The following is a 27,786-nucleotide window of genomic DNA, read 5'->3' as shown; positions in this document are numbered from 1 at the left end:
TCTAACTTATATTTTAATCAACTGTTTGCTTTGTTTTGTTTTTAATGTTTTTACTGTATTTATATTCAGTGTTAGCTGCCCTGAGTCCTGTCTTGGCCGGGGAGACGGGGTATAAATAAAAATTATTATTATTATTATTATTATTATTATTATTGGGTAGGGGACCCAGTTGAGATTGCAGTTCTGTACACCAGGCATGGGGAATTTCTGGTCCTCCAAATGTTGTTGGACTCGCATCAGCCTTGGCCAGCATGGTCAATGGGTGAGGGATGATGGAAACTAGAGTCCTTCAATATCTAGAGAGCCATTGATTCCCCATTCCTGCTATACACGCCTACCTGAACTCCATGGGTCTCACATCTAAGTAGTTGGATTTCACTGTAAAAGTGGGCTAGAGGCATGTACAGCTTAATATAGTTCTAATCAGATAATAATATCCTGGTCTTGTGACTTGGGCAAAAGCTTTTAAGATGTTTTTTTCAAAAGAGAAATACTTTCCCTACATTATTTAATCAAGAGATTAATCAGCTTTTCATTAAATATACTCTGAACTGAAATACTGCAGCCCTGACAATAATTGGTTCATTAAATCAGTTAAAAAACAAGGTGTGTCATCAAGACAATCTCCTGACTACAAAAAAACCCCTCCTATTTGAAAATCAGCTGTGGAACTGATTTTCTCCTGTTGTTCTTGTTAAAAAGCAAAAGCAAAAAAAGTGAGCTCAGTCCATTCACAGGTGCACTTCAGTAACTTCCATTTGGCACGGCGCTGTGGGTAAAACCTCAGTGCCTAGGACTTGCTGATCGCATGGTCCGCGGTTCGAATCCCCGCAGGTGAGCTCCCGTCGTTTGGTCCCAGACGAGCAGACGAGCTCCCGTCGTTTGGTCCCAGCTCCTGCCCACCTAGCAGTTCAAAAGCACCCTTAAGTGCAAGTAGATAAATAGGTACCGCTTTATAGCGGGAAGGTAAACGGCGTTTCCGTGTGCGGCGCTGGAGCTGGCTCGCAAGAGCAGCTTCGTCATGCTGGCCACGTGACCCGGAAGTGTCTTCGGACGGCGCCGACTCCCGGCCTCTTGAGCGAGATGAGCGCGCAACCCTAGAGTCGGACATGACTGGCCCTGACAGGCAGGGGTACCTTTACCTTTACCTTCCATTACAAGAGCACCTAGAAAGAAAAAACTTGTAACTTCAGACATAAATTAATGAACGTCTATTTAAATTGGGAGAAAAGACCCATGAATGCAAAAAAAACCAAGAATGACCGTTGATGCAAGGTCATGGATAGCACCAAAATGGTAAAAGCTGAACTGTTCCTTTAAAAACGAATACTTTTTTGTGTTTATTTTAACGGATAAATGTAGGCAGTATTCATGCCATTGGACCATCTGTATTAGAAGTATATTTTAATAGGATGTTTTGGGTAAATAATTTGAAACAACAATATACAAGCAAGGCTTTTCACGGCCTGTCATCCGTTCAATTTAGTTTCATGTGTTGGGTGGTTTTTAGATCCATTCTCATCTCAAAGCTTTGGCTTAGTTCTCATGGAAATGGTAAACATGCCCCAGCTGTATCATTTGAAATTGCAGGTTGACAAAAATAAATAAATCCCTGTGTGTGGAAAACTAGCATGTCAGCGAATAAGCCTGGCACGCAGGTTTTGGTTGAAATGTAACAATTGTCTTCGTTTGTTTGTTTCAGCAAGATTGTATCTGGCTTCTAACACTTTTTGAAAAAAAAAGATTTTGTTGTCTTAATTTTTTTGTACGCTGCATTTCTTTGTGCTTAAATTACGTATTTGTGTGTTGGAAGCCAGTTTTCCTAAATGTGGCATATAAATATAAATAAATAAACTGTAACGATAGCAATACTGGGGTTGGGGGACTCTAAGTAGCTTGCATATAGTAAACTGTCAAGGAAAGGAAAGCTTGGTAGGTTATATCACTTTATAGCTTCTGATGCCAGGCAAATCCTTTTTTTTTTATTTTGCGTTTTATTCTAAAATTCATTGGTGCTGACTGGCATTGCTTTGACTGCTGCAGTTATTTTTTATAATGCCACTTTATTATTTGTGTTGTGATGTTTATTGCTCTTATTGGCATTCTTCTTGCCATGGTACACCACCCAGAACCAATCTTAAAGCAGAATAGATTCCAATTTACGGTTTGGTGGACATGATAAACTATTTTGACGATATCATTGCTTGCAAACATTTTAGCCCTTGCGGTGTTTGGCTACACAGAGACTGAGAAATGAGTTTCAAAGTTTGAGATTTCTGGAACCTCCGTTCCTGAGATGAGAGGGTGTAGCCTGGAACATAAAGAAGAAGAAGAGTTTGGATTTGATATCCCGCTTTATCACTACCCTAAGGAGTCTCAAAGCGGCTAACATTCTCCTTTCCCTTCCTCCCCCACAACAAACACCCTGTGAGGTGAGTGGGGCTGAGAGACTTCAGAGAAGTGTGACTGGCCCAAGGTCACCCAGCAGCTGCATGTGGAGGAGCGGAGACTCGAACCCGGTTCACCAGATTACGAGACTACTGCTCTTAACCACTACACCACACTGGCATTGTAGATAATAATAATAATAGTAATTTATTATTTATACCCCGCCACTCTGGCTGGCTTCCAACAAAATATTAAAATACAATAGTCCTTCAGATATTAGAAGTTTCCCTAAACAGGGCTGCCTTCACATGTCTCCTAAAAGTCTGGTAGTTGTTTTTTCCTTTGAAATCTGGTGGGAGGGTGTTCCACAGGGAGGGCGCCACTACCAAGAAGGCCCTCTGCCTGGTTCCCTGTAACTTGGCTTCTCGCAGTGAGGGAACCACCAGAAGGTCCTCAGAGCTGGACCTCAGTGTCAGGGCAGAATGATGGGGTGGAGATGCTCCTTCAGGTATACTGGACTAAGGCCGTTTAGGGCTTTAAAGGTCAGCACCAACACTTTGACTTGTGCTCGGAAACTTAGATCAGGGAAGAAGAGTTTGGCGGATGAAGTGGGGAGCCTAGTTGCTCTCCATGGGTCACAGAGCAGTACCTGATTGACATGGGAACTGAGCTAATAGCAAAAAGCTCTTACTGAGCCAAGCAGAAAATAACTTTTCCCCATCTTAAATTCCTCTGGAGGGCCCCTGAGGAGTGGAAAACACTGAAATGTCAGGTCAAACTCAGACTTGGCAGCCCAGTTCTTATACCTAGTCACTTACTTTTCCCACAAAAAATCCTGGTTTATTTCTTGCCATTACCTTTTCGGACATTGTTTATGCAGTCAGAAAGGCCTAAAAATTGTATTTGTAGCTGAAATGAGCCCATCAGCGTTTCCACATCAATTGGCAGGTTGCAGAAATATTTGTGTTGCAACCATGTGTGTCACATTGCGACTTGGGTATAAATAGCTGCAAGGAAAACAGGCTGCAACAAGGGGAATAGGGAACCCTCTCCCAATACATATGCTAAAAAAGTTGTTTTTTAAAAAATCCAGACATTTTCATTTGAATCTGATCTGCAGCGAAAAGCCATTTCTTGCTGCCTGCGCCCTTTCCACCTCCGTAAACTGCCATTAATAATTAGTCTGTCTCTATTAAGTGTATACGGAATGCCCTAAACTGTTGCTTCCCATTTTACAAAGAAGCGTATTTGCAAAACCTCACAGATGGCTTTCCCTTGAGGCGCTGTGGCCTCCTCATGCAGAGAAGAGCAGTGCTCTGACCTTGTAGTTAGCAACACTTTGTTTAATTGTTACATACTATTTTTACTCCATTGAGCGACATGATGCCTGCGTTCTCCAGCACAAAAGTGACAAAGCTGTTGGCAAACTTGGGTGTTCTGCAACACGTATGTAACCTGAGTTGTTGGGGGGGGGGAGAGTTGTGCACAAAGGTGGTCAGCAAAATGTGTTGGCGAACTCTCGGCTTCTGGCAACCTTAAACTTCATAGGGAGCAAACTAAATATCGCTAGATAAAAACAACAGCAACAACAACTTTATTATTTATACCCCACCCATCTAGCTGGGTTTCCCCAGCCACTCTGGGCGGCTTACAGCTTATTAAAAAAATGTAAAAATTAGACATTAAAAACTTCCCTAAACAAGGTTGCCTTCATATGTCTTCTAAAAGGTCAGATGGGTTGTTTATTTCCTTGACATCTGATGGGAGGGCGTCACTGCCAAGAAGCCCCTCTGCCTGGTTCCCTGTAACCTCACTTCTTGCAGTGAGGGAACTGCCAGAAGGCTCTTAGAGCAGGACCTCAGTGTCCAGGCTGAACGATGGAGGTGGAGATGCTCCTTCAGGTATACAGGACCGAAGCTGCTTAGATAAAACCCATGTAAACTGTATTTATCTTTCTGCATGCTCATTGTTAGGATTTACTCTCAGGAGGTGAAGAGGGGACCGATTCCAGGCAACGACCTTAACATCTATGTGGTGTCTAGAGTTCCTTTGTTCATGAATTTATTTCCTACATTCTAGCCTGGGGGGGGGGATGCCACTCTAGCTGTCCATCTACAGGGAGGAGTATTATAGTGCAATATAGATATGAACACACACATACATGGTTGAGCTATATAAATAAAGCAAGGATAGGGAACCTCAGGGGCTGGATGCAGTCCTCACTATCTGGCCCTCAGGTCTCCCAAAGGCCACACCTCCTCTCCCAGGCCTCACACACCTGACCCTGCTTTGCACCCTCCTCAAGTATTTCTGCTTTGGTGGATTTTGCATTTGAACCCTGATAATATTTCTTGCTTGCAGGGATGAAGAATGCAGAGGAGTGTGTGTGTGTGTGTGTGTGTGTGTGTGTGCGTGCACAAACAAGTTTACTGTACAAGGGTAAAATCAGTCCTTTTTTTCTGGGGGGACACAAGGGTTTGCATAACCCTAAACATTTTGTGAATCTAATGGAAGAAGAAACTAAAAATTTAAATCTCTAGGATGCTGAATCATCATAGTTCCATTGCTACTCCCATCGGCGGCCTCATTTCCTGTCACAGTGTTTCCTGAGTCTCAGATGGAATGAGAGTACCCCTAAACACGTTTTTTTAAAAGAAAAAAAGCACTGAGTAAAATTGACATTCATTGATCCAACCACTTTCGCGTCTGGCCCTGGCCTCCTCTGTCACGTTCGCCCCGAAAAGTTGCCTGGAAAGGAATGCAGTAGCTGTCAAGCTCTGTGGAAAAACCAAAGAGAGACCTGACATTAAGCTAACCACATAGGTGCATATTCTTCCCCTGCTTGTGTTGCTTGTGGCCAGGTCAGTATTTCATGGGAATAGCTATGGAATAAGGTTGCTAGCTGGTTTTTGTTGTTTTTAACCAGGCTTGCTTTAGGGCCTCCCAACAGCAGAACTGCGGAAATAAGCAGCTGAAGTTCCCCCCACCATTTTACTTCCATACTCCTGCCATTTCTGTGTATGTCTGGCTGCTGTTAAAGCCGCAGGAACAGGGCAAGGTTTGCTTTTTTAAAAATAAAAACAGTGGCATTTCTTTCTAGGCAGCTGTGAATGAGAGGTAAGTCTTTGACTGCAATACCTATCCTTCCAGCCCCTTAGGATTGGCATTACTGCAAAAGAATGCCTGCTTCTGTATGTAATTGGCCATCTAAAATTATTTTTGGAGTGCCAGTGAGAGATGTGAGCACTTTAGAAACCATAATAATTCAGCCTAATGAATAAGTCTGCAGTCAGCACACCACACATAATATGGTATTAAGCTTACAGAACAGCTGATTCCTTTCCCCAGGTCAGCTGTTGTATGGTGTTGCCAGAGATAACTAGTGAAAGTGACAGATAGCAGAGGATATAACGATAAATTAAAAGCTAGACTCCAAATATCATTTCAGGTATGACCTGGAATTTTCGATAATTAGGACCGCTTGCACCCCAGACGTTTAGTGCGGAATAGTTTAATTTTGTTCACTTTTTTACATAGTGCTGTCATCAAGTTCTTCTGTGTTTCTTCCATGAGTCCACTGTCTGTTTTCAAACTTTGCTTTTTAAATTAAAGTTTATGTGTGTGTGTGTGTTACAAAGCAAACAGATAAACAGGAAAAGGTACATCTGTTGTCTCCACTTTAAGTTCATAGTATTTTTCACAGTTCGTTTACTTTTGGTGAGAGACACTTTCATCATAGACATCTTGCAGTTGGGGGGGGGAAGATGGGGGTATTATTATTTTGTTTCATTGTCTATCCTTTGTGTAGCAGGGGTTTGTGTCAGCAAACTTTGTTTGTTTTAAGAACAGAACAGAGGCGGCAGCACAGTCTCCAGGGTTACACACCCTTCTTAGCCATTGGTTAGAACAAAATCAATTGCACTTGAAGGGCAAAAATATTTGAATGATTGACTGCAAGACAACTGCATCTTTAAAAGCCACTAAAGTCCTGCCAATCACATAACAGTGTGTCTGGGCAAGGCTGCTTGGCGTGCACATATGCACATACTGGCATCTGCATCAGGAAGATGTGGTCGCAGGCTTGATGAGCCTGGCCACACCTCTTTGAGTCATTTCATGCATATTGAGTAAGCAGGGTTTATTGTCTGGTCTGTGCTGAATTCAGTGGGTGTTGATGTGTAGAGGTTTGTGGTGTTAAAAGGGTTGTTTTGGTTAATTTGGCTACATGTTTAAGTTGGTCACATTGTAATAATAATAATAATAATAATAATAATAATAATAATAATAATAATTTATTATTTGTACCCTGTCCATCTGGCTGGGTTTCCCCTTCCACTCTGGGCGGCTTCCACAAAGACCAAAAATACATTAAGATGTCACACATTAAAAACTTCCCTGGAAAGGGCTGCCTTAAGATGTCTTCTGAATGTCAGGTAGTTGTTTATCTCTTTGACATCTGATGGGAGGGCGTTCTACAGGGTGGGTGCCACTGGTTCCCTGTAACTTGGCTTCTCACAATGAGGGAACCACCAGAAGGCCCTCGGCGCTGGACCTCAGCGTCCGGGCAGAACGATGGGGGTGGAGAAGCTCCTTCAGGTATACTGGGCTGAGGCCATTTAGGGCTTTAAAAGTCAACACCAACACTTTGAATTGTGCTTGGAAATGTACTGGGAGCCAATGTAGGTCTTTCAAGACCGGTGTTATGTGGTCTCGGCGGCTGCCCCCAGTCACCAGTCTAGCTGCCGCATTCTGGATTAGTTGTAGTTTCTGGGTCACCTTCAAAGGTAACCCCACGTAGAGCGCATTGCAGTAATCCAAGCAGGAGATAACTTATTCACAGGAAAGTGCATGAAAGCTGAATGTTACAGAAGGTGAGCACCCATTGAAGGTGAAGGGCGTTTTTGGAGGTCAGCTGCTCTGAGTTGTGAGTCTCTTAGCCTGGACATGGGACATTCTTGAGGCTCCACTTCCACATCTCTCTGGAGTTGTGGGGCTGGGAGCATGTGGGCCAAGCAGACCTCCCTGCTCACCATAAGGTTGGGCCCAGGCTTTGGAGCTTTGCCTTGTTATTCCCCTTGGAATGGGTACCTGACATGATTGAGGATCGCAGAGCCAGAGACAAGTTTGGAGAGGTAAAATCGAGATATGAAAATATGAAAATATCGATGAGAGATGAGAGGCAGGACTGAGATTTGGATATGCTTCGAGATTCAGACTGTGGGAAGTCATAAAATCAAGATTATAATTTGGAAGACAAATTGATTTATTTTATTTTATCATTTTTATTTTTATTGGATTGTGATTTGATATGTTAATTGGATGTTTTTTATTGGAAAATTAATAAATGCTATAACAAAAAAAACCACAAAAAAAGGAATGGGTACCTTTTGGCTTGCCCGTGATTGAAGTTAAATTGGGTTCCCACACATTTCCCCTGCAGATATATTTTAAATAAAATGTGGTCCTAGTTCAACCCATCACTTGCATCTAGCCTTTTTATTGCCAGGTCCAGTCGCAAAATGAAAATACAAAGACAAACCCTTAAATTCTCCCTTTACTGGGGACTATAGGAGCTGTAGTAGCAGTTCACTTTCAAAATATGGGTATCTTATTATAATATATGAGAGGTCAAAGGTCAAAGAATTGATCACGAAAAATGCTATTTCATATTTGTGTCAGACTGGGACTCCCCCCCCCCCCCTTTCCCTTTTAGTCATACCTGTCCTGTAGTATATATCACACAACCCTGAACACAGATTTTAAATTTAGAGGGGACTGGGATCTGCTGTTAATTAAGGTGGAAAAGACAGGGGTGTGTGTGTGAGTGACTTGTGGACATGATCCCACTGCCTCCTCAGCATGGTTACTGAATGCATGAAAGGGTGTTTGAAGTGGTCTTAGCTCAGTTCCTATTTTCTAGGTGGAGTCATTTTCTGGTGCTTTTTGTCCATAATAAACAGCCCCTATTCCCCTTGCTGGTCTTCTGTTCTTTAGGGTCACAGAACTGGTAGTGCATGTTTTCATGGGTAGTGGTGGCAGCCAAAATACTGGAGTCAGTTTTCTTCATCTGACTGTCATCTTCCCAGTGCATATATGCCAGTTTGTATGAATGGAAAAAGGCTTTCTGGTCTTTGGGCTAGGGGTTGCTTTCCTCAATTTTTTTTAACAATACAGTATTCTTCTTCTTCTTCATTCTTGTGTCTTGCATAATTGTGTAAAAAGGTTACTTTTTAATTGTGTCAATGTCAGAAAAAAACATTAAGGTGCTTTGTAAGTGAACCTTTGGGGGGGAATAAGTGAAAAGGGCTTTTCTAAACAGGTCACCTTTTAAATGTTTTATATATCATTCAGTTTACAAAGATAATAATTTTTTTGAGCTGTTAAATGTAGCTGGGCTTGCTCTTGTTTGCCTTTCAATGCTCCCTTTTTATTAGTTCATGCTTTAAATTGTGTGCTCAGGGGGAAGAAATGATTCTCTCCCCATGATTTTTTTTCAGCAGTTACGAATCCTATCAAGAGTTCTGTACATCTTTCTCATTGTCTTTATTTCTTTGGGGGTTTTGTTTTGATGGGAAAATATGAGAGGGGAGGGTGGGAACCTGTTTCACGAGTTTAAAGATTTCAAAAAAGAACTAAGTAGATGACCTTAGGATTGGCACAGTCTCTCGGGCTTAGCCCCACACCTGCGGTATAACTGTACTACCTTACATGGTTTCAGTAATTCCAGATTGATTGATTTCATTTTTAGTTTGTAAAATTAAAATTTGCAAAAGCTTTGGAACTTTGTTGGGTTGGATCCTGAGCCTTTAGTTAAAAATTATACCCACTTCAATATTGTTTACAATACTGTACAACAGCCTTCCTTTGTCAACCTAGTGCCCCCCAGCTCCCTGCACTATGGGGCTCCTTCCCCTTTGAATTCTCAGATAGCTTTAGGCAAAAGATCCAGGGCCCAGGACATTATGTTAGCCTGAGGCAAAGTACAATATAGTAATAAATGTGATTAATGGTCCACCCCCCCCAATATTAAGGTAATATTAGATCCCCTTGGTATGTTTATTAAACTGCACAAACCTCAACATTCCCCCACTGCTGTCCAGAGGACATTCTATTGCCAGGGGTAATGTTAGGGCTGCATAGAGAAGGGAGTCCGGCTTTCATTTTGTGTGCACTTGCTTGCATTCAAAATACCGTGCTTGCTGCTCCTGTGAAATAATCCCATTGATGTCAAGCTGAACAGAATTGCTTGCAATATGGATGAAAGACAACAGCTTGATCCATGTGGAAAGGATAAAAATGTAATGATATTGTTTTCCTGATTGCAAATGATGCAATTCAAAACAAGACCTTTTATTGGACTACAATATTGATAGACTACAGTAGCAAAGTTTTGCAGAACTTTAAAAAATAAATACATTTGGATATATGCTCGTGGTAAACTTACTTCTCGCTATCAATTGGTTGTTCTTTCAGACTTTTATGCAACCACATCAATCATAAATAAGGGAGGAGGGGAACATCGAAATGAACGTGCAGTTTATTAAACCAGCATGTAGGCGCCTTGGATAATAGTGTTAATAGCGAAGCCCTACTCGAAACTTTAATTCCTCTGTGAAAGGTGTACTCCATTGAGACAATTAGGCAGAATATGCGCCTTAGCCAGCTGACCTTTCTGCTGTGCTTTCCTCTGTGCTTTGAAGATGTTCATCAGTTTCCATTTTCATGCTGTGCTTACAGGCTGGACAGCTTGAGGAGGAATTAGACCTGCATGTAAATAACATAGCTATGTGATGGGGATTTGAAACACGGTCTCATAACCTTCAAGGAGAGAGATGGCAAGGTTATTCTGAAACTGCTCCAAGCAGCCATCTCAAAGTTAAATATTTAGCATACCCTTGCAAAAATGCAATTGCGTAACAGGCAGGAATGTTGCAGGCTGATTGTGAATTCACCGCCTGTCTTGGAACAACAGGCAGTCAGAGGGTATCTCTTGTGGTTCGTAGAGCAGTAACCCTTCCATTTGTCTCTTGGATTTTCTTTACGGACGGAGGTGAGAGGGCCAGAGTAGTTATGGCTTTGTGCTGGAACTCTTACATTATATAAAGCTACTCTGGCTCCGTGTAGCATTATTTAATCCGTTATTTAATCCATCATGGCACTGAGGATCACTATCTGGCTTGCTTGTCCTTTGCAGATCTCCCCATACTGTACTCTTATCTTAAAGCCACCATATGGGATATGCTTGAAAGGCTGTTTCCTTGCTGCGAACAAGGCAAACCACTTTTCATGGTAAATTTTCGAATTTGCATTGAAAAGTGACTTGTCTCCTCAGCATGCAGTGGAAGCTCCAAAGAAATGCGTCAGTCTTCAAGTCTTTATTATTTCCATTGTGGGCTTGGAGACCATCTGAAAGTGCCTAAAATAAATGGTCCTTAATCATACTTTTTAGAATTACTGATCTAAATAATGTAAAATCCTCTGACTAAGAGTTAACAGCTGTCATGCAAAGCTAGCATGAGTAGGAGACACTTAATACTGCATTTACTCAAATGTAATGCACACCTTTTTTGGTTAAATAACACCACGAAAATTAGGGTGCACATGAGATTTGATGGCACATTTATGTTCTTTGCAATAATTTCCACCATCAAAAACTTTTGATTGCATCATGCCCTGACACTGAAAATTTAGGTTTTCTAAACCTAGTTTTTCCACCAAAAAATCCTCAAATCCTCATCATGTTATTGATCTCTGTATAAAATTTCAAAGAGATCTGATCATTGGCTATGGAGAAAAAAATAAAATGCACACAAGGCCGAGGATCTCAAGAGGGACAGAAACACAGATTTCACAAAACTTTCAAGTGCTATAAAATTAAAACCGTTTGAGATAGAGGGGGGAAAATTAAGGAGGTTTATTTCAACCATAAGGGAAGGGTGTGCACCACGTTTCATCAAAATCCAAGATGGTGGGTGGCATGACCGTGTTGAACTGACATGGAATGACACACACTCATAATGACAATAAAGAAGGCTATCTAACTTGTTGGATGTGCACATTCGGTAAAAAAGGACATAAACAGGATACTTTACTAATATTTCCACTTTCTACAAATTATTTTTCGGAAAGTCTGCATCTTTCCCACAATATTTGCTAAATTACATTCTTAACTCATTTGGATAGAAAGGTGGGGGGGGGCTCATGAGAACTTGTGAGTGTGCTGTGGAAATTGGGAATGACTGTGTCTTAACCATTGTCCTGGGCCTCCTTTGAACAACCGGTTCTGCTGACAATGAAATGGTCTGCTTAGTAAATGTGTTCAATTAACATTGTCTTACAGAGGGAACCTTTTGTCTTGCACTCATTGTTACGCAGAAGCATTCTTGCTCTGCAGTTTTTATTGCAGCAGGATTTCTTAATTTGCATCTTGCCACTCCTTTGACCCTATTTCAGCTGCCAGTGCCTTGGTGCTTATCACAGATGCTCACTCTATTTTGTCTTCATATGGGGGAAAATATAACCGTAGTCTTGGATTGTGAAGCTACTCTTGGCTGGCATGAAAAAGGCCAATTTATCCGCTACTGTTTCCTTAGCTCATCAAGTGAATTTTAATTTGGTATCTGGCATGTCACTACTGAAAAAGCCCTTTCTGTTATTGTGACTGCTCTGTTTTAAGCAGGAACTGAAAAGAGAACAGCAAAGGTGTCGTCTTCTTCTTTTTTAAATAATTTTTTATTAAATTTTTTCACCATAATAACACAAACCACAAAGCAAATTAATACACAAAAACAGAAAAGGGAAAAGAGAAGAAAAGAAAAAAAAAGAAAAAAGAAAAAAGGGAGGGAGGAAAGGGGGAAACAATAAACAAATAGATAATAATAACAAACTTAATTCTTCACAAATCCAACTTTTTAAACATCTTGATTGACTTCCTCAAATCCCTCCCTTCTGAGTTTCCTTGTAATTTAAAAGTAACAGCTTTCCAATATCATTATTAAACTAAAACAATTTCCAATTATAGTCATCTTATTCACTTTTCTTGACATTCTGAATCCCATTTATTTAATTATAACTTAATTTGTCCTAGGCCTATTTGTTTCTTTCAAGTAATTTCTAATTTTTTATATTACAATATTTATTCAAATAGACCTTAAATTTATTCCAGTCCTCTTGAAACTCCTCTTCTTTCTGGTCGCGGATTCTTCCAGTCAGGTCAGCTAGCTCCGAAAAATCCATCATCTTCATCTGCCAATCTTCCACTGTTGGTAGTTCTTGTGTTTTCCAATTTTTAGCAAGTAATATTCGAGCGGCCGTTGTGGCATACAAAAATAATTTAACATCTTTCTTGGGCAATTCTAAACCTGTTATTCCAAGGAGAAAGGCCTCTGGTTTCTTAATAAATGTATAGTTCAACATTTTTTTCATTTCATTATAAATCTTCTCCCAGAAGTCTTTCACCTTGGGACAAGTCCACCACATATGGAAAAAAGTACCTTCTTTTTTCTTTTTACATTTCCAACAAAGATTATCACTTTTGTGATAAATTTTTGCTAATTTTACAGGGGTCAAGTACCATCTATACATCATCTTCATAATGTTTTCCTTTAACATCGTACATGCAGTGAACTTAACCGCTTTCCTCCATAGCCTCTCCCAGTCCTCCATTATTATATTATGTCCCACATCCCTTGCCCAATCAATCATGACCGATTTAACTTGTTCATCCTTTGTAGCTCACTCCAACAACAAACTGTACATTTTAGACATATTCTTATCATTAGTATCTAACAACTCCGTTTTCAATTTGGTTTTTTTCTGTTGCAAAACCATTTCTCTTATCCTTCTTATATAATTCATTAATTTGATAATATTGCAACCAATTCACTTTATCTTTAATTTGTTCAAATGGTTTTAATTTAAAGGTTTTAAAGCAAAGGTGTCTTCTTGGTGTCACTGGGCAGGGGGTTCCAAAGCATAGGTAGTTCTACACTAAAATATAAGTTTTTTTTCAACTGCGGAATGAGCATTTTGTGGCACCTCTCTAAGAGTGCCAGTTCCTTAGATTGGAGTGGTTGAATGGGCATATGTGGGGTAACCAGGGTGGATAAAAATTAATGATTTTTTTTTTTAAAAAATGGATTTAAAAAATTTAAATTGGATTTTTTAAATAAAATGCTTGCGGAGGAAACATCTTTCTAAAGATAGTTTTCTATTTAAGTTACATTATAGTCTAAAGGCTGTTCATCAGGAAATAAGGATTTGTTTTAAGTTTTTCATGTGTGCTAAAACTCAGTCTACGTTTTCTTTTTTTAAAAAGCCATTTAACTGCATCAGTTAACAAACATGGATAAAGGTAAAGGGACCCCTGACCGTTAGGTCCAGTCGTGGACGACTCTGGGGTTGCGGTGCTCATCTCACTTTACTGGTCATGGGAGCCGGTGTACAGCTTCTGGTGAACCAGAGCAGTGCACGGAAACGCCGTTTACCTTCACGCCAGAGTGGTACCTATTTATCTACTTGCACTTTGATGTGCTTTTGGACTTCTAGGTGGGCAGGAACTGGGACCGCACAACAGGAGCGCACCTCGTTGCGGGGATTCGAACCGCCGACCTTCTGATTGGCAAGCCCTAGGCTCTGTGGTTTAGACCACAGTGCCACCCACGTCCCTAACAAACATGGATACATATGCTATAATGTTATTGTTTTAGTTAAATAAATTGTTTAAATTGTTATTAAGGAAATGATTATTTTTCTCCTTCCAATAAAGTACAGCAGAAAAGTTGTCCAAATATAAACAGTTAGCTTAGTAAACCTCTCAATAATTTCATAATTATCTATGTATTTCTAATAGTATAGCCAAATCAGTAATTTTTGATATAACTGTAAAAACTACTCTGAAAATTTGTTATTCCAAAAATGAAACCTTCATCTGGTTGTAAAAATTAAGATTATACCAGCAATAATGACTCTTTCTGTAAAAATAAATAAATGATTTAAATCAAGTCTTACTGACTAGTGATTTAAATCATGATTTAAATCGATTTGATGTAAATCAAATCCACCATGAGGGTTACACGATCCCACAAACAAATTGGTCCCAAGCTGTTTTGGCTTTCTATACTAACAGTAACACCTTAAACTTGGCTTGGTAGCAAATCTCAAACCAGTTCAGATTTCTGAGCAGAGGTGTTCTGTGCTGACAGGGTCTCATTCCTGTCAGCAACTGTGCTGCAGCATTCTGCACTAACTGCAGCTTCTGGCTGAAGTGCAAGGGAACCCAAACATAAGAGTGGTGTTGCAGTAATCCAGACTCAAAGTCGCCATTGCTTGCACTACTGTGGTCAAGCTTCCCTGGCCCAGGAATGGCCACAGCTGTTGCTTCGGTTGCAGCAGGTAGAAGGTCCTTCTAGCCACAAAGGCTGCCTGGGCTTCCAGTGACAGAGATGGACTCAGAACCCTGCCCCACAAAACTGTGTATCTCCTCCTTCAGAGGGAGTGCAATCCCACACAGGGTAGGCCTTACCTTAGGAAGTTTGTTATGGGAGGAGGCGCTCCTTCAAATGCTCTGGTCCCAAGCCATTTAGGGCATTAAATGTGAGCACCTGCACTTTTTAATTAGGTCTGGAAGAGAACAGACAAGAGCAGCCAGTGAAATTTCTGGCAAGATACGACCTGTGTGAGCGGTGCCAGTCAAAATCATGGCTGCTGTGTTCTGCACTATAACTAACGCTTCCAGTTTTCAGCCCTTCGTAGTCCAAATGGGAAGTTACCAGAACACGGATAACTGTGCCCGGGGTATCTCTGTTTACAACAGGTTGCAGCTGCTGGAGTTGATAAAGCACACTCAGTACTATTAGTCCTCAAGAACATGAGAAGATCCTTGCTGGATCCGGCTAAAGGCCCATATCACCCAGCACTCTTTTCCCACAGTGACCAGTCAGATGCCCATTGTCCAGCCCACAATCAGGGCCTGAGCACAGCAAGAATCTCCCCATCCAAGATTCCCAGCAGCTGGGATTCAGAGACATATGGCCAGCAACGCTGGTTGCAGAAAGTAGCCATCACGGCAAGCATGCTATTTGTTAAGTCATTTGTGCTGCACTTAAAACATTTGTTTAACATACAGTGGTACCTCGGGTTAAGAACTTAATTCGCTCTGGAGGCCCGTTCTTAACCTGAAACTGTTCTTAACCTGAGGTACCACTTTAGCTAATGAGGTCTCCTGCTGCTGCCAGTACACCGGAGCACGATTTCTGTTCTCATTCCGAAGAAAAGTTCTTAACCTGAGGTACTATTTCTGGGTTAGCGGAGTCTGTAACCTGAAGCGTTTGTAACCTGAGGTACTACTGTATAAGCATCAGCCTGGAAACAAGTTTGCTACCTGCAGAGATCTCTTAACAGGTTTGTCTGCTAGGATCCCCAAGAACCAGCCAGGCTATCATTCTTCTCTTGGGCCCCAGTCTTCAACAAGTCTCATGTGATTTCAAAGAGAAGCCTGACAAGCCCAGTCAAAATCTCTGAAAAAGGCACTTGGAAAGATCTGTACAGTGGTAACCTTGGTTTAAGAACAGCTTAGTTTATGAACAACTTGGATTAAAAACGTTGCAAACCCGGAAATTGGTGTTTTGGTTTGTGAATTTTGCCTTGGAAGCAGAACATGTTTCACTTCCTGATGAGTGCGTTCCATTTGTAAATTGGGTCCCCCGCTGCTATGGGAACTTTCCCCAAGCTTATTTTCTTTATGGTCTCACTCGCTCTGGGTGTCTGCTCTTTTGTGTGGTTCCCAGAAAGTCCCCGCCAATACAATAATTTCAGATTTTTCTTCCTTGTTCAGAAAAACATTGCACTGGTGTTTCTGCAAGGAACAAACATAATCATACTCATAAAGAAAAAGCAGAAAAATAAATAGATATAACAGGAACCAGTCTTGATATTGATGCAAACTCAATGAATAAGTTAACAATACAGATACTAAAGGTGTTAGTATCGATCCCAAGGCAGGAGTTATATATTCCATATGTCCAAAGAGGCAGTTGGTAATGTCTGTTGCAGTTGTTCAGCATTAACCTGTGATATAAAGTACCACCATATCATGTGAAAAGGAGTCCAAATTTGTGGTACCATTAAGGGCTCTAATACGGCAGGCTCTCTTTTCTGGTGATACAAGAGTCCATATATTGTTCAACCATGAAGAAATAAGATCAGAAAAAAGTTTTTCCTTTTTTGTACAATTGAGTGGCACACGGCCAACAATAAATACATTAAAAGATCTTTGGATTGTGTGTCGTCCTTAGTACATTCAAACAAGGTTAAAGATACAAGTTGTGGGTTGAACTGAATAGGCTCCTTAATAATAACATAAATTTATTTGAAGCCACAAAGTTCTGAAACTCCTTAAAAAAAAAAAAAGCAAGCAAGCAAGCAAGCAGAGGGTCGCAATATGTTTTATGTGTTTGTCTCTGCATTCCACACAAATCTTGTGTGCGTGTGCCTGTGCGTAGCCAGGATTTTTTGTGGGGCAGGCCTTTTATGGGGGGGAGAACCTCAGTTTGCTATATCTTTTACTGATTTTTATTGATTTTGGGGGGCAGCTGCCCCTCCCTCTGCCCCCGGCTACGCCCATGTGTGTGTGTGTGTGTGTGTGTGTATGCGCACGTGCGTGCTCAAACCCATCTGGGTGAAAATGTCTCCAACCACAGTCTGTACAGTTCCTTTCATCTGAGGCCCGTTTGCTGTCTTGAATTTTGCAATGCTTCTTTGGATAGAACTATGCTTAACAGGTTGGTTTTATGGAACCGACGTGTTTTATGCCTTTGAATATTTTGCAAGGTGCTTGGCTGTTTAGAAGAATCTGTGTTTTAACACTTTCCTGTTGTCCTAGAAAAGCCAGTGGTCCGTTTTGTCACTAGATGTCACTGTTAGTAGTTTGTTTCTTATCTTAGGAGAACAGTACTGTATGCTGTCTCTAGGTGGTCTTAGTGTTTATATGGGCCAATGCTGTGACCCAGGGAAGTGGGGAAGACACACTAAACAATACATGGACTCCTTTCATGTGTTTCCATTCAGAGAAGTGGACTCACAATAATATATTTCAGCTGCTGGATCCTGATTTAAACTCCCTATTCCATTTAACTGACATGTATTTCAGATGTACCTGGAGTTGAGAGATGAGTGCTTTAGAATGCATGAGTATCTTGTACTTGATTTTATTTACTTTCATCCTTTAACACACAGCATAAAGGAAGATTCTGGGCACCACGTGGCAAGACAGTCTCAAATAAAGATGTGCTTTCACAAGTCCATATTCCCAGCATGTTTGCACTTCTGTCTCAGCGATGGCAGGATAGCCAAGGACATGCTGGATATAGGATTGATCTGTAAACTTGCGAAGTGATTAGCTTGGCCAGATCTGCATATAAGGTGTTTGCCGTTAAAACAGAAACAAACAAACAAAGGACTGCAGTTATGAAGATTAGAGCATCTCTTTCTAAAAACAACCTGGGAGTTCTATTAGGAGTTTCCAGCTGCAGACCATACGTCAGTGAAAGAAACTAGAACTTCACTGCTTGTGGCTAGGACATGTTCATTCCAGTGGTGATTGTGCTTAAGGCATTCCCAGTAGAATGTTTTAGCTGCATTAAAAACAGCAACTATAACTGGACAAGAGGTAAATTTGAATGAATCTGGCATCATTGCTACCTCTTCCCTTTTATAAATATATTAGGGAGTGCCCAGCACTGTGTGGAAAATTTTAGAAACCCCCAAATACTGTGTTTTTTTAAATGGATAGTGTAGAATTGTAGAGTTGGAAGGGATCCCTGAGAGACACCTAATTCGAACCCCTGCAATTCAGAAATCTCAGCTAGATCATTCATGACAGATGACCACCCAACCTCTTCTTACTAACCTCCAAGGAAGGGGAACCCATCACCACCTTTGAGGGAGTCTGTTGCACTGTTGAACAGTTTTTACTGTCAGAAAGTTCTTCCTTTTGTTTAGTTGGAATCTTCTTTCTTGTAACTTGAATTCATTGGAGCCCTTGCCTCGGGAGCAGAAGAAAATAAGTTTAGGCCCATCACACCAGAAATGGGGTGAAGTAACATTTCAAAATGGTGCCTGGAATCTAATCGTTGGTGAAGATCCCCACCTTAGAAACCCTCATGCCAAGTTGGCAATGGTCTATTGAGAGGAGTCTGGATCTCTGTCAAAAAACGTGCAGTCATGCCAAAGTAATGTTTCAGTCCACCATATTGATTCAAAATGGCAGCTGGTGTCCAAACTTCAGTGAAGTGTGCTGCCCCCACCTTGGGAACCTTTGTACCAAGTTTGGTGACAGTATCTCAAGAAGCATCCAGACATTTAGGGAACAGACAAATGCACAGATGGACAAACTATATTTCCAAAATATATAGTATATCTCCTTTTCATCGTGTCTGAAAAATGTTTGCTCCAGTTGGAAGCATACTTTTGCCAAGGACCATCAGAATGATTTTTCAGCATGGCTAGAAAAGTCAAAGCCAAGGGGCACAGTGTGCAAACTTCAGACTAAAAGTGAGGGCTCATATATGATGGAGTAGCCCTCTATACAAAAATATTTCCCATAAATAGAACATTAGCCTGTCAGGGAGAAGGCTAGGTTCTTGACACCTAGATTTCTATCCGGAGGGGTGCATGCTTTCTTACATGGAAGAACGATCTGTAACATACCTGCTGCCACCAATTACCCCCCCCCCCAAAGTGTTATTGGTTGCTTCATGATACAGCTTTGAGTGCAGGATTTTTTTCCTGAGTTCCCATTGCACTGAACAAGGATCAGGTTGACATCTTCTCACCTTCCACCTTCCCCAGTCACTGTCAGCAGCCTGCCATAGATGCCTGTGGTGATGGGAATGAATTAAGATGTTCAAGAATGACTGTCCAATGCCTAGGTATTCTGTGTCATTTTTGCAATTCACCTGTGTGCCTTTTGAATAGGGAATTTGGAAATAGTTTCTAGGAGAATGAGAGACATTCTTCAGATAAGAACCGAGAAAATTATTTGTTTAAATCTCATAATTTACATAAGCCATTTATAATCTCAATGGGATGGGAAGTTGAGAAACTCATCAGGGGATAAAGATTAATAAAATGGGGCATTTAAATGGCAGCGTTTGTTGTACTGTACATAGATTAAGTGAGTGTGTTTTTAAAAGCGGTATATTTCACTATTAATTATTTAGACTGTGAAGAACAGAGACCAGATGGTTGTTTTTGCTTAGGCAAGGTCATAAGCATCCCTTAATCATTGCTATTTTCTGCATTTATTTTTCTTTTCCATGGTAATAGGGGGGGAAAACACCTGGGTGTGTTATCACTGTGTTACCACTATTATCTGCTGGCCAACATTTCATTGTGCAAAATACAAGCTTTGGGTCAGAGACCATAATATATGAATTACCTGTTTTGTGGCACAGTTAGTGCAAAGTATAGCCAGAGGATTTAATCTCATGCATGGCATGTAGTTGTGATGACATAACCCACATGTGAAATAATCAAGATGGCTACCACTCTAAAAATAACAAATGCCATTATCTTCTGTTTGACTGATTTTATTGCATAAGTTTTTGCTTATTTTTGTAATTGTAAGTTGTTTTAAACTGTTTTTAATATTGTACTTTAATGTTGTAACCTGTCCTGGGACCTTTGGGTGGAGGATGGGTTATTATTATTATTATTATTATTATTATTATTACTACTACTACTACTACTACTACTATTTAATAATAATAATAATAATAATAATAATAATAATAATAATAATAATAATAATAATAATAATATAGGAAGGCTATTTGCATAAGCTGCAAAACATGGCCTTATGTGGTCGTTGTTTTTAGGCAAAAAAAAAAAAATGGTGGTGGTGGGGATTGTGTTGAAAAACACCATGATTTGGAGGTATTGTGACTAGAGATCTGCAAGGAAACAAAATCATTTCTGCATTTGTGGACCTCTACCCTAAGATGCATATATGGGCATGCAGATATGCCTGTTGCAGCTATTAAAACTTCATTTATTAATGTTGGGTGCTAAAGTGTGGTTGCTACAGGGCACAACTTTATGACCTTCCAAAACATTATACTTTCCCCCATGCTAGAAGCAGCAGCAGAATCAGACAAGTAAACTTCCTTGCAACACTTCCTTCCTTGCAACAACAACAAAACAACAATTATTATTATTTCTATACTGCCCTTCATCTGAAGATCAGGGGGTGGTTCACAGTATAAAAACATAAAAATACATACCAAACAAAAACAATATCCGCCCCAACATGCTGTTTAAAAGGCCATAAATAGTTTAATTAGTTAAAGGCCAGGATAAGAGGAATCTTTTTGCTTTCAAAACTCTTGAATTTATTTAACAACTTTATTGTTCTTTATGGCCACTTGTAAAAAAAAAAGCCATTTAAAGCTGTTGCAAGGTTTCCCATTTTTGTTTAGTTTGAGGATAAGATAAACTTCCATGGTACACTGTCATAGCTTGTGCACTGATATCCTGGCCTTTTAGTTCTCTCCACACCTGTAGTACACACTTCTTCTGATCATTTCAGATCCTTTAAAAAGAATGCTAGAAACTGGTTTGATAGGAGAAGCCAAAGATACCCCATCAACTAACGCTAAGCGCTGATTGTCTTCTGCCCGCCTGAGAGATAAGAATAGACAAAACTGAACGCAACACAATGCAATTTGTGGATCTGTTTGAACTCGTAATTATCCTTCAGTGTTACCATTGATATTTTGATTAGATCCCATTACAGCCCAATATATAAGGAGGGAGTGAAAAATATTGAGCAGGCATTATCAGTGAGTAAAAGAACAGCAGTAGGAAACTGTATTCTCTATAGCCCACTGAGGATAAAGCACACCAAAGCTGAAAAATACATCAGTTTATTAGTGTGCTTGCTGCTAACAGAGCATATGAAACCAGATTCTGGCATGGTCTCACATCTTTACTTTACACTCCATAGTTAAATACCCCCCCCCCCCAAATTATGGGGCCCCACTGTGTATTTTTGTATGAAATTCAGCAGATCCTGCTACACCTCTCTTTTTACTCTTTAGCCTGCTGATGTGACATAGTGCAGTGGTTCCCAGACTGTGGCGCACCAGTGGTCCATGAGTTTCATTAAGGTGGTCTGTGGCACACCTGTGGATTTGTGGTTGAAGTTGGGGAGGTGGCACCCCCATCACATTTAATACTCACATTGTATTTTTATTGCTCCTTCACACTGAGAGCCAGTGTGGTGTAGTGGTTAAGAGCGGTAGTCTCGTAATCTGGGGAACCGGGTTCGCGTCTCCGCTCCTCCACATGCAGCTGCTGGGTGACCTTGGAACAGTCACACATCTTTGAAGTCTCTTAGCCCCACTCACCTCACAGGGTGTTTGTTGTGGGGGAGGAAGGGAAAGGAGAATGTTAGCCACTTTAAGACTCCTGAAGGGGAGTGAAAGGTGGGATATCAAATCCAAACTCTCTATTTCTCACACTCTATTTTATTGTACTGTATTGCAATTTGAATTATGTGGAGCAAAGTAAAACACAATCTATAAGAAATAAAAGAAGTGATAAAAATCAGTTCAAAACCATATATCATCCAACACAGCATGCTGCATTTGATACAGGCAGGAAGAAAACAACAACACCACCGTGTGCCACGACCCTTAGCAACTCTCAAGGGGTCAGTAGGGGGGAGTTCAAGAAACACCAGATAGAGCAGCATTCCCCAAACAGATGTTTTGAAGCACAGCTTCCACCAGCATGACTGCACTGGTTGGGCTTGATGGAAGTTGTAATCCAAAAGCATCCAGAGGGCAGCAGATGAGGAAGGCTCGGTTAGAGGGATGGATGGACAACTAGGGAGAGGAAGGTTTAAATCAGTATCTCTCAGCCTAATTTAGCTGTGGGACCCATGTGAAGAAGCGCGGAAAGGCACAATCATATGTATGCTATCCTGAGCCCTTTAGAAGAATGCTGGGTTTATAAATAAAACCTTATGGTAAATGGGCTTTATTTTTAAAGCAAGAAAATAAGTCCAGAGCTAAGAAACTTCAACCACCTGATTTCTGAGGATCAGGAGTGAGCCCAATTCAAAAAGCTTTGGAAAGTTTCTAAATGGTACTTAGGCTGCAGACAAAGAAAGATTCTTCATAATGGAACATCTATGTGAATGTTCGTAATTGATACAAGATTTGTCACCATTTAATAATAATAATAATAATGATGATGATGATGATGATGATGATGATAGTTGTCATTAGAGAGTTTTCATGGTTCTTCTGCCTACTGGTTATTTTGTTTTGTTGTGCAAGAGGAGATGATTGTTCTTGTATGCGGGCCATGTGTCTGAATAACCATTAATCAGTTTCTTTCAGTTGGCTTTTGCTGAAAGATGACTGCCCAGTCTATTGGTTTCATTTTTCAGGCAGTCCCTGGGGATGACATTGCATGCTGATTGCAGGTGATGCTACGTGCCCAGGCAGAGACAGAGAGGCAGAGGAAAAAGAGAGTCCACAAAAGCATTGCTTTTTTCAAAACTCAGAACACTAACTGAGAAATACTAGGGTGTTTTATTATTTTTTATGTTTTAATCAACATTTAGTTGCAAGGGACGTAGCTAGAATGGAACATTAGTAAAATATTGATCTCCGCATGCTAGATAATTGGAAACCTTTTGTTCCTGTGGCAGACGAACATTACTCTGTTTGCATGAGTGCACCTAAAAAACTGCTCAAAATGCTACATGCCCCTTTGAGCTTTTTAGCTGAGAAATCTTTCATGCCAGAAAGAACATATCAAAATATAAATGAGTTGGGCCACTAAATGATATCCCCTATTAGTACAGTACTTGGATCAGAAAGCCAATGCAAGGAGCCTCCTCTACGTGTACTTGTGAGAAGGAGCAAGATGGGTAGGAAAGGCCTGTGGCAGCTTCCTTCTAGTCTCATCCTGACATTGCACAGCTCCTCTGTCCCTGCTTAGCTTTATGTCCACAGATTAGCATGGGCGTCAGAGATAAATAAACCTATTTGCATAGAGGTCAATGTCCGTAGGCTTCCTTGCCTCATACATAAACATGAGGGAAGGATGGGGGAGCGGAGCATCATCATGGATGGGGCCAGAGGCACAGCCACCCATCTCCTTTCTATGCTTCAGCCCCTTTCTATGTTGCAGCCCCTTTTTACCAGCATTGCAACACAAATAATAGATTACTGCAATGCACTTTGCATGGGGCTACCCTTGAAGACAGGCTAGAAACTGCTGCTGGTGCAAAACACTGCTCCTAGAACCCTGATGGGGTGATGATCTGGAGTCACATTGCACCACTTTTGAAGGTGTGTCATTAGCTACCTGTATGTTACTGGACCCAATTTAATATATTGACCTTAGAATTGAAAGACATGGATTACTTGCGTCATGGATACTCAAAGGAGGGTCACTTCCAATGACATGGATCCTAGATCCTTGAGGGAGTGCCTCTTCTCCTTCATTGTTAAGAGGAGACCCTTCATGTGGTTCCACTAATACGTGAGGTTCATTATGCGGTGATACCCAAGCTACAAGCTCTTCCACGATCATACCCTGCCTATGGAACTTCCTCGCTTCTGAATTGGTGTTGCCTCCTGACGTCTTTCAACACAAATTAAAAAGTGTTTTTAGTCTAATAAATTTTTATTGGGAACTGATGGGAGATACCTAGTGGGACGTAGCTTCTATTGTAATGCTGTAGAGGAAGGTTTTGGTATTATCTGTTGAAATTGTTGTTGTCTGGTGTTTTATTGTAATTGGTTTGTTTCAAGGTTGTTAAAAGTTACCTGCTCTTGGATCATGAAGGTGAGGAAGGGCAGGATATAAACCTCAGTTGAAAATAAAGGAATAATGCATGAAGGGGAGTGTGAATGGATTCGCTTGCTGCAAACTTGCAGAACTTCAGAAAAGATTGTTTACCCCACATTTTTTCTTTCTTTTTGTGGCCCAGTTTGCAAACAACAGTTGAGCAGCAAGGTAATGGGAAGACTGGGAAATTCTCTGCCTGCCTCACAGTGATGGAAATACCTTCCCATAGAGATACATCAAAGTCTGAACCTAAGTAGTTCCTATTAACCTTTACCATAAAACTGACACACAGAAATCTTGTGTCACCCTGGGACAAGGCCCTTTAATCATAGGAGGCAGTTGCACTTTGAGCAGCACATAGCCAGTGAAGTTTTTTGTTTAGCAGGCCCCTGGGCAAGGCACAGTTCTGACCACAGGAAAACAGTATTGGCTGCATGGATGAAAGTGAGGGGGGAAATGTTGAGTTTCAGAGGCAGAAGGTATAGGGGGCAATTGGGCTGGCCAGATCTTCTCACTGAGACACGTGCTGCTCATATGGAAAATCAGGCTCTGGATCCAAGGTCTTCCAGAGCTTCATTGGTTCCTTTGGTCACTTGACTGGATTATGCATCAACCGGTAGGACTTCTAACACTGTCTAGGTTTGCTCTGCCTGCAACTCCTTCAGCCGACATGCTTCTTGGGTGATGCAGGAGAGTTCAGGTGCTGGTGACTGGCTTCTGGGAATCCAAGACCCCTGGAATGTTATCGGTGGCTTGTCCGATACTTTGGATTTTAGTGCTGATGCGCTTTGCCAGAAATTGAGGCATGTTCTTGTAAGAAGTTCCTTCCTCCTTGCAGATGGAAGGAGTAATATAAGGAAAACAAATTGCATTGCACAGCCCAAATCTGATAGACCCCCTTTTCCTTCCCTTCTCCCTCTTCATTATTATTATTAAGCTTGCTTGTTTTTCATTAGTTTTGCTTTTTCCAGACAGAGGCATCTGGAAAGTTGCCTTTGAGTAAAATGGGGACATTGATTCAGTGGGTGGTGATTTTAATGTGGTCTTTATTCCTTAATTCGTCCTATAGTATGTTGTGGTTGTTCACATCAGGTTAAGCCAAGAAAATAGATTATGGAATTTGTGTATAGTATATATAAAGATGCTAGCAGTTGGAAAGCATTTTTTTCTTTTTAATGCCAGGAAAGAATGGACTTATGAGAGAACTGACTAGTGAATGTATGAGGACAAAAATATCAGTCTGAGTTGGAAGTAATAGTCCTTTTGAGTAGAGAAGGTCGTTCTATTAACAGGGAACTAATAGGGTGTTCCAAATGAATGGGTCTTATTTTCCGTTTGATGAGAGGTGGGGTTGCCAGGTGAAGCAGTGGAGATTGAAAAGAGCTTTAATCTATGTAACAAGAACCTTTGTCATAGAAAACACACCAAATAGATTAATTCATCTACAAGCTGGAATGAGAAATAATTGCTTTGAAACTTTGCTCTTCTGTCAGTAGTATCTCTCGATTTAGGAACTGAGCTTTTTTTCACACAATTCCTACAAAGCCAAACTCTATTTTTAAATTTGACACATCAAATTACAGACTGTTTTATCATCAGTGGTATAATGATTGCACCTGTGGATAGTAACCATGGGGAAGAAATTGAATGCTCTTAGAAAATTTCATTCACTTACTCAGTTAATACTATAGATTTCAGGAGTGTGAAAGTTGTTTGTCACTAAGTCTGAGATGGAGGCTGTACAACCTTTATTAATCACAAAAGACCTTGCACAGAAGAAGAGCCACTGTGGGGTGTTCTTGTTGTTTCTAATCCACCCTAATGCCCCAGAGTAGGTTATAACAACATAAAATACAACATTAAACAATTAAAATTAATGAAATTGTAAAAAATAGGATGGGTCCTGAAAATATACACCTCAGGTGTCAAAGGCCAGGGCAAAGAGATAGTTTTGTTGTTGTTGTTGTTTAGTCGTTTAGTCGTGTCCGACTCTTCGTGACCCCATGGACCAGAGAACGCCAGGCACCTCTGTCCTCCACTGCCTCCCGCAGTTTGGTCAAACTCATGCAGGTAACCTCGAAAACACTATCCAACCATCAAAGAGATAGTACATAGTGTTGAACTTTGACTAGAAAACCTACAAATCTCCATTCAGCCATAAGGGTAATATTGGGTTACTCATGCTCAGCCTAGTCTCCTTGTTGTGAGGAGAAAATGGGAGAACCCCATGTTTTAGGTTTCTTGGAGGAAGGGCAAAATACGGAACAAAATACTAAATACTTTTCCATCTCTTGTAGTGTCAACAACAATAACTGACATGAATATGGAGAGCCCTTTTCTGGTGTAACAAGAGATTGAATTTTGGAGGGAGGCTAAAAGAATTCTGATATGACCAGTGAATTTTCTAGGTGATTTCGTCTACTCCCAGTGGAGAAGGCAGTGCTGATAACTAAAACCAGTATGTGGAGATTCTAGTAAGTTGACTGGCATCATCTCTAGACAGGGCAAGGAGCCTGTAATCCTGGCGAGCCTCTGCCTGTCAGTGTAGACCCTCCTGAGCTAGACAGACTGGTGCAGTCCGACACGGAGCAATGGATCCAAACTACAAGAAAGAAGATTCCACCTAAACATTAGGAAGAACTTCCTGACAGTAAGACCTGTTCGACAGTGGAATTTGCTGCCAAGGAGTGTGGTGGAGTCTCCTTCTTTGTCGGTCTTTAAGCAGAGGCTTGACAACCATATGTCAGGAGTGCTCTGATGGTGTTTCCTGCTTGGCAGGGGGTTGGACTCAATGGCCCTTTTGGTCTCTTCCAACTCTATGATTCTATGATTCAGTAGAAAGCAGCTTCCTAGCACCCAGTGAAACATTGGCTGAGCAGGCACTTGAGTGCATGTGTGTGTTTCAGAAAGGAACAGTCTAGAGATGCACATCTCTGTGGCCTAAGAAAGAGGGGGGTGGATTTCTGCGTATGTGGAAGCGGATGGAGCAGAAGTGGTTGGGAGTTGGGGGATTCCCTCCTGTTGCTGTTCTACTTCTCCCTGCTCTTTCAAATTCCTCTCAGGTACCCGGTCCCACCCCCCATTAAACCTGAAAAATGAGCTGTGAAACCTAATGCCGGCTTGTTTCCAGAGTGCTGTTGAGTTGAGGATTTGGTTGAACTGACTTCCACAGAATGTGATGGAGTGAAGACTTATGTGCTGAATAACTGCCATGCAATCTGCACTTGTGATGTCTGAATTGCTCACCAAATATAGGAGTCCCAGTCTGGGTTTTTTATTATTATTGCTGTCAGTCAACCCACTTGATCCTTGCAGCAGGTGTCAGATGGTGGTACCACAGCTGTCCTTAGTATAGTGGAGCTTTTCACTTCTCACATACATTTTTTTATTCTATAGATTTGCTACATTTACATACGTAAGAAAAGACAGCCTACTGCTCCTTCCTCCAACTCTGATTTGGCATGCTCTGTTTCAAACCTTACTTTTACATTCCTCTGCTGCATCCGTCTTGCTTGAAATTCCCACAGATGA

General features: G+C 40.9%; 1 protein-coding gene and 1 long non-coding RNA gene across 15 annotated transcripts in view; both read left to right on the top strand.

Moving 5' to 3' along the window:
* Positions 1 to 27,786, top strand: part of KCNMA1 (potassium calcium-activated channel subfamily M alpha 1) — a 545,541-nt gene that overhangs the window by 147,225 nt on the left and 370,530 nt on the right. The window lies entirely within an intron of this gene.
* Positions 6,450 to 12,163, top strand: LOC310845287. Its single transcript, XR_014564616.1, has 2 exons — positions 6,450 to 6,633; positions 7,211 to 12,163. It is a non-coding gene; the product is annotated as an uncharacterized lncRNA (long non-coding RNA).

Source organism: Podarcis gaigeae (assembly GCF_964106915.1).
Source record: "Podarcis gaigeae genome assembly, chromosome: 5".
In the NCBI taxonomy this organism is placed as follows: Eukaryota; Metazoa; Chordata; class Lepidosauria; order Squamata; family Lacertidae; genus Podarcis; species Podarcis gaigeae.
The sequence above is the reverse complement of the archived record's forward strand: the minus strand, read 5'-3'. Positions and strand labels throughout refer to the sequence as shown.